A 7,964-nucleotide genomic window follows, 5' to 3' on the forward strand; every position below is an offset into this window, starting at 1 on the left:
CATATTTGTTTAGTTCTCACCAAAGCTGGCTTAATTTTGCTGTAGATCATTAAACTGTTGCGCTGCCTCAGAAGTCTGTCTGAAATCAGTTTTGTGAGGTACATTTGTGTGCTTTCGCTGCCTTACAAGTCATTGCCTGAGAAGGCAACAAGGCAACAAATCAGTTGCCTAGGTTTTCGGATGCAGCCAAGGTCTTCAGAGTTACTAGAAAATTGCAGGCAGGTGAGTTTGATCATGGTTTGAGCTAGACTGCAGGACAGTGGCCCTCCAGGGCTGGATTTGAGGAATCCTGCTGTAAATCATATAGATCATCCGACATAATGTTCTAACATCTCTATATGTTTTTACAGTTTATAAAACCCTCCTTATGAAAACATGAATGGAGTCCCAGATGTCTCAACCAAACCATCTTGATGTGTGAGAACAAAACTCTCGTGGTAACACACAAGAATTAACCTCATTGGTTCTTGAGAATTAAACTCATTGGTTCTTGAAAATTAAACTCCTTGGTTCTTGAAAATTAAACTCATTGGTTCTTGAGGAAGTTCAAATGTGCTGTGTAACATGAGAATGAACCTCATTGGTTTTTGCGGAAGCTTTGTAAAACATTACAGCGCTGTTTTTACTAAGGGATTCGAACTGGGGTCTCCTTGTTAGAGCTAACACAGATGCTAAAGACCACAGCCACTAGTGCTCCTCTTGTGAAGCTGTTTTGAAACAATCTGCATTGTATAAAGCACTATATAAATAAAGGTGACTTGACTTGAGGCCTTTAGGATAGACCTTGAGGTTTACACACACAGCTCTTATTGGCCGGCATCCGTTACATTAGGTCTATGTGGATTTTGGGCCTTGGTGCTGTCTTCACGAGAGGATTCATGCATTAAGTTTGTAGAACAAAGGAGGGTCTTCTTTATTGGCAGGGTTGCCAACTTTTAAGATCAGGTCGGAGTGAGATTTTCTTTTCTTTTTTTTCTTTAATTTCACAGTTAAAGAAATCTAGTGTTTAATCATATCTAAATATTTATTAAAATGCAAAATTGCAATACATTGAGCAACTAGATTAGATACATGTATATTGATTAGAGAGCCATAAAGGCACCAGTGGGTAATGGCATTACAAATGGAAATTATTATTTTTCGAGCCAAAAAATTACACAAATTTGCCTCTTTTAATAAGAACTCTCTAATTTAACCTTAATTACTATAGTAATTGTAATATAAATAATAAAAATATTAGAAGAAAAATATTTTAAGTGGTCTTTAATGGACCATTATTATTGCACAAATAGTATTTAGTACCAAAATATCTCAAAATATTCAATAAATATTATTGAACTAAAATATAGAACATTTATTAAATTGAAAAATAGTTAAGTTGTATGGTCACATTTGACCATCAATGAGTATGAGTGTGACCAGTTAGTAAGGAATACCGGAGGGCTAAATACAATAAAAAATATTAACATTAATGTTAACATTGTTGCATCTCCATCACTCTCCATTATAAAACGATCCTGTATGGTTGACGTAATAATCAATGCACACTATGCTGTACTGTTTACCAAAACTTGCTGCAAACACCTGTAAAGTGGAGCTGTTGTGTATCAAGCCATTCAAATGTATTGACACAGCGCTAGAAGTATTGAGAGCTCCGTGAAGCATGTGACCGCGCGCGGCACCGGGAGATGAGAGAGGATGTCGCAACTCCGCTTTTCAACACTCTGGCTTTAACTGTTATGCCATATTAGCGCCAAAACGCTATGTATTGTTTGAATTTCGCATTAAAACTTAAAAAAAATGTAAAAGCTTAGACTTTGTTTAATATCAAAAGCAGGTTTGGCAATTTGGCGTGAGATTAAGTTGGGCAGCCTGAAAGCGTGAGTATCACGCCAAATGCATGAGAGTTGGCAATCCTGTATTTGTCAGCTCTGTCATTACAAACCCTAGTTTTGAGTTAAGCAGGGATGGGAGAGACATGAGAGGTCTCCTTCCACATTCCCAGCAAACATGCTCCTTAGGGGCCCGTATAGGGCACTTCCGGGTTGCCCACTGTGGGCCCAGATACCGGCGTGAAATGCGGGGCACGTGTGGGCTAGGGATGGGCGATATGGACTTAAAAATGTATCCCGATATTTTCTAGTATTTATTGCGATAACGATATCAATGACGATAAATGTAGTATCATTCCCCATGTTTTTGGATACAAGTGAGAGCTGCATGCATTCTTGAGTCTCAGAAAAACAAACAATGATCTAAAGTAAAACGTACATGTCATCAAATAGGCTCCTATAATACTATATATATATATATTATATATATATATATATTTTTTTTTTTTATGTAAAATTCCACACCAGCCTTTTCAGAAATGGAAAAGTTGCAGATATAATTGTCTTCTGTAAAAGTGCAGGTAATGTTTAAATAGTGCAACTGTGCTAAAAAAACATCACACAATACAAACAATAATAATTCAAATCAATGACAAGTTTTACATGTAAACCGATTCTGTATTTATTCATACACTCATGGTGCAAACAGAATAGCAGAAACAGCAAAAGTAATAATCCCAAAAATGTCTTCAGATTACAAAAAAGTTGACAATAATGATTTAATGATAGAACTTCAGTAATTTGAGTTGATAAGATAATAAAACCACGAATTCTTCTACTAATAAAAATAAACTGCACTAAGGAATAATGAGCTTCTGGGTTCATGAATATTAATCACGTTGTCAGCGCTCATTCGAACTGATTTGCTGAAATCAAAACAGGCACAGTAATAGGTGCACGCCAGCCAATGAGATTCCTGTTTGTGCATTCGTTTCTTCTTGTTCATGAAAGGCTGAATAATTCCAAATAAACGCCATTATTTTGCAGGAAAATACAACAAAGGATATTGTTTACATGTAGCACGTCAATTCTGTGTGGTATAAGACTCTCTCGCTCTCTCTTTGAGTGTGTGTGAAACACTGAGCGCTCTCAGTCGCGCGCCTCACACTAGTGTTTAATGTGCGTCAAATACACTGCGCATTCATTGAGTTGAACAGAAATAGTTTGCTTTACCGATCGATTGAGAAAGAGCGAATCTCTTAAGCGCTCAGTCCAAGTGCTCAGCGAGTGAAAATACATCTGTATGTACAGGTTCAGATTGCCCTCAGGTAGCCCCTCGTTTAGCTGTGAACTCTTCCGCAGCTTCCGCCATAGTTGTTTTCGCTCTGCACGTGAGATGCAGATTCAGTGCCGCCGCTCCCATTGCGCGGCGCTTAGGGCACCGAGTGCTACGGGGGCACCACAAGAAAATTCTCACTCCAACCCCCGTTCAGCTATACAAAGTGACGAACGCAGCCATCCATCATAAAGTAAAAAGGCTTAGAGGGCATCAAGAGACGGCCAGCGGCGGCACTGTGCGGATGGGTCGCGCCATCAACTAGGCTTTATCGTTATTATCGCGGGAAGACAAATTCTTATTGTGGGGAGAATTTTTACCGGTATATCGCAAACGATAAGAGATCGCCCATCCCTAGCGTGGGCCCATTGCGGGTTGCCCACTGTGGGTCCAGATACCGGCGTGAAATGTGGGGCACGTGTGGGGCCATAGTGGATCAGCCCAAAGTGTGGGCTGGCCCACACCAAGTAGAGTGGGCCCCATTTGATGCCCTTTGTGGGCCCACAGCAAGCCCACACTTTGGGCAAAGTGTGGGTATTCTGTGGGCAATGCACAGATGTGTCAGAATAGACCTGTAGCCATATCAAACAACAAGATTAGTTTGGTTCTACTTTGCATTTGCCATAATACACACACAAATTCACTTGTTGAAAGTAGAACAAATAAATTATAAATCATGTTTCAAAAAATTTCATTTATTCACAGTCATGTAAAAAATTAAAATATACAATATATTAACATTCAAAAGTTTGGGGTCAGTAATATTTTTTAAATGCTTTTGAAAGAAGTCCTTTCTGCTCATCAAGGCTGCATTTATTTGATAAAAAGAAAATACATTAAAGAGTGTAATATTATTGCAACTTAAAATAACTGTTTTCTGTTTTAATATATTTCATAAAGTAACTATTTTTCGAGTAACTATGTAAAAGTCTTTACTGTCACTTTGATCAATTTCATACATCCTTGCAAAAAATTCTCTCTCAAAACAATTAAAAAAAAAATTATAAAACAGAAAAATGACCAATTATAACCACATCACAACACATTAAGTGGATTATGAATTATCTAATAAAATATATCAATCCCCTCGGATCCCAGTAGATCTTTGCCTCATCTCCAGTCTTCTGGTTCTTCCGCTACTTCCACCATCCCGGTCTCTTGCGTTATGGAGCCATGATTTAACAGGAGTTTCCACTTCAGATGCTCCGGCCTGGCCGCTTTTTGTGCCAGCATCTAAAGTGAAGGAAAACAAGAATTGTTAAAATGTTAACATTAAAAAAAACTTAGGCTGTGTTGTTGAGAGCGAAAGATAATGAGAGCAAACAAATTGAGGGCATAATGAACTGAGAACAATAAACTAAAATTGTCAACACAATGTAAAGAAATTGTCAACTTAAGCTTGGTATAAAATCCGCAAGAACCAAGAAATGAGTTTGTTTTCTCGAGGTGGCAAGAACAAGAACAAAGTTCGTTATGACCAGGACATTCCATACTTCACGAGAAAAGCAGGTGCCAAACAGGTGTCGTTTCTCCGCATTCCACGTCCACTTAAAATTTCTGACCAATCACACAATAGTTCTCGAAGCGAGAACTTTTTTCTTTGCTCTTGCGGAGTATGTATCAAGCTTTATACTCACCCTCATGTCATTCCAAACCTACAAGATTTCTTCTGTGGAAGATGATATTTTGAAAAAAATAAAAAAATTGTCCATACAATAAAAACATAATTGGATCCCATTGACTTTTTATTGTATTGACAAAACAGACTAAACATTATTCAAAAAATATATTTTGCATTCCACAGAAAAAAGTAAATAATACAGGTTTGGAACAACATGAAGAACTATCCCTTTAATGTCTTTCTTAAGAAATCATTGATGACTTTAACTTGCAGCATGAATATGCAAGTTTTATTAAAATAAATGCAAACACTTAGAATGTGTCTGACAAAAATGTGACAGTCAAAAATATACTTACACAGCAAAAGATGCAGTGACCTGTGCCCGAGTGGCCTTTGGGTTTATTTAGCTGTGGTTGACACACAATCACAAAGGAGAAAAAGAGAGAAGACAACTGATTAGTCAAATATTGCATAAATCTATACAAATTAAAACTGTATTAATTTTTCAGGGGTTCTCAACTCTGGCCGTCGAAGTGCACCATCTTGCAGAGTTTATGTCCAGACCTGATCAATCTAACCTGCTTGTGACTTTCTATTCACTGAACCAAAAGAGCTGGATTAGCTTGTTCAGGTGTGCCGGACCAGGGTTGGTGCTAAAATCTGCAGGACTGGTCCTCAAGGGTTATTATGTTCTGAGCATGACAATTCAGAGATCCAGACGGAGTACGTTTACATGGACAACAATACTCCGATATTAACCTGATTAAGACAATACTCTGATTAAGAAACTACCATGTAAACAGCGATTTCCAATTACCTTAATCCGGCTAAAGTCATACTCGAAGTAAACGCAAATCGAATTAAGACGAGTTTGTGGAGTATGTCTATTTTAGTCGCATTATCGGAGAGCATTACAGACATGTACACACCTTAATCATACTATTAACGTCGTGTAGGAGTTGTCGTCGCATTTTGAGGACACACACACACCAGGCACGTGCAGAGGGGAGGGGCTTTGGGGGCTCGAGCCCCTGCCCTTTTTAAAAATTAATCAAAAGTGCCCCTCTCAACCATCATCAATAATATTGTGGCCAATAAAACAGAATTTGAATTATAATTAATATAACAACGCGTACAAAACAGTAACAAAGTGCTCAAATGTCGTAAAATTCCAGTTTATTTTTCAAGTATATAGGCCTATGTCAGTCTGAAATGTCGTTGCCATGACGTGTTGCTATGGTGCGTGTCTTGCTTGACTGCTCATTCTGACACTGCCTCCTCTATATTTTTTCCTTTTTGTTGTAATTATTCTGCTCATTGTAAAATACAATAAGTTTGTATCTGTAATCCCATATTCATAATTGTGATTCATAATTCATAAACTGTCTGCTTACAACAGTGGTCGGGAACCTCTAGGCTTGAGAGCCATATGGGTCATTCAGTGAACGCCTGTGGCTATATATAATATATATATATATATATAATTACATTAAAAAGTATAAAAATCACTGTTTTTTATAAAGGCACTGCCCATTGAATTTTAATAGACCTGTGAAAGTCGCTCTATGATTGGACGTCGGACAGCATAGTGGCATGGGGACTTAATGACGTGCCATTAATCAAGCTATGTTCTATAACATGTAAAATGGGAACATAAACAGAATATTCTCATAAGCAACTCATGAAAACACCTTAGTCAGAATATAGTCTTATTCAGAATAAGGTCAATAATTACTGCTGTCCATGTAAACGTAGTGTAACTGCTAGATCGGTCACTTACAACAGTGGGTCCAGTCCTGGTCATGGAGGACCAACACCTGCAGAGTTTAGCTCCAGCTTGCCTGTAGTTTCTGCTGTTCCTGAAGACCTGGATCAACTGGTTCAGGTCTGCTTAACTGGGACTGGAGCTCAATTCTGCAGTCAGGACTAGATGGCAATAAATACTGGAAAGAGAGAGGACAAACAACATTTAATGGTATAAATCCAGTTTAAAACTTTTATTCATAAATATGTACAACAACTTATGAGAATGTACGACACCACTGTACTGATAAATACAGTGTGTTATTAAGCAATATGTTTATGAAAATACAGTTATATGGTGCAAAGAAAGTTTGTCGTCTATGACAAATCTACAATGCAAAAACTGGGAACGTGTCAACTAGAAGAATACTTACAGAGCAGAACCAATGATCTGATTACACACAAGGGAAAGAGAGAAAACAAACAAGAATTAATATAGCAGTCAAATATTGCTCTGTACGAGTGAACGTGCTGATGAACTGTATTCAAGAGAAATGATTACATTAATATTTAGCCCGAATATAATTTCATGGCCTAAATGTTTTATTTGCGCTAAAGTTGTATCTTTTCATAATTAATTAAATATTACAGACACGTGATTTCATTTGACAGTTATCAATCATGTTTTCGGATAATATAACGTTAACGTTAGGCCAATGAGTCCTCTCTCCACTCTTTCACTCTCTCCCCGTGCACGCGCCAGCTTGTGTGTGTCTGTGACACAACGCGTACAAAGTAATGATTGTACAATCTGTTATTTTTAGGTCACGTTAACATGATACCGTAACTTTATAAAAATACAAATCACATGTAACGGTAGGCTATGTAAATATATGGTTTGCCGTCTGAATTGTCAGCGCGCGCCGTGTTTGTCTATCAATTATGGCATAATCATATGTAACGAGGTTTAAAGGTGAACTATGTAGGATTTTTGCAGTAAAATATATAGAAACCACTAGGCCAGTGTTATATATTTTGTTCAGTTGAGTACTTAGAATATCCCAAATGTTTTAAACTATTTGTAAATCGTGAGAAAATTGCTATTTTAACCGAGGAACCGGGACGTGTGAGCTATGCGTGTGAGGGAGTCGCCTGTCGATTGCGTCATATCTGCGTCACCCTCGGTCTCCGGTTTTATTCAGTGAAACACTTTACTCTCACTGCAGTGTGAACAAGTGTCATAGCAGCCGCCGAGCGAACGTCATAACTTCCTTTTCAACACACTCAGATATATCTAATACGATAAACAGAGTTGCGTTACCTCAGACTCATGACTGGAAAAGAGAAATGCCGGCAACCGTGTCATAATAAAAGTCCCGCCAGCGACTATGCCATAATAACAGTCCCGCTCTTCAATCGCTCCTGCGGCCTT

The sequence above is a fragment of the Gobio gobio genome, assembly GCF_949357685.1.
Source record: "Gobio gobio genome assembly, chromosome: 2".
Taxonomy (NCBI): domain Eukaryota; kingdom Metazoa; phylum Chordata; class Actinopteri; order Cypriniformes; family Gobionidae; genus Gobio; species Gobio gobio.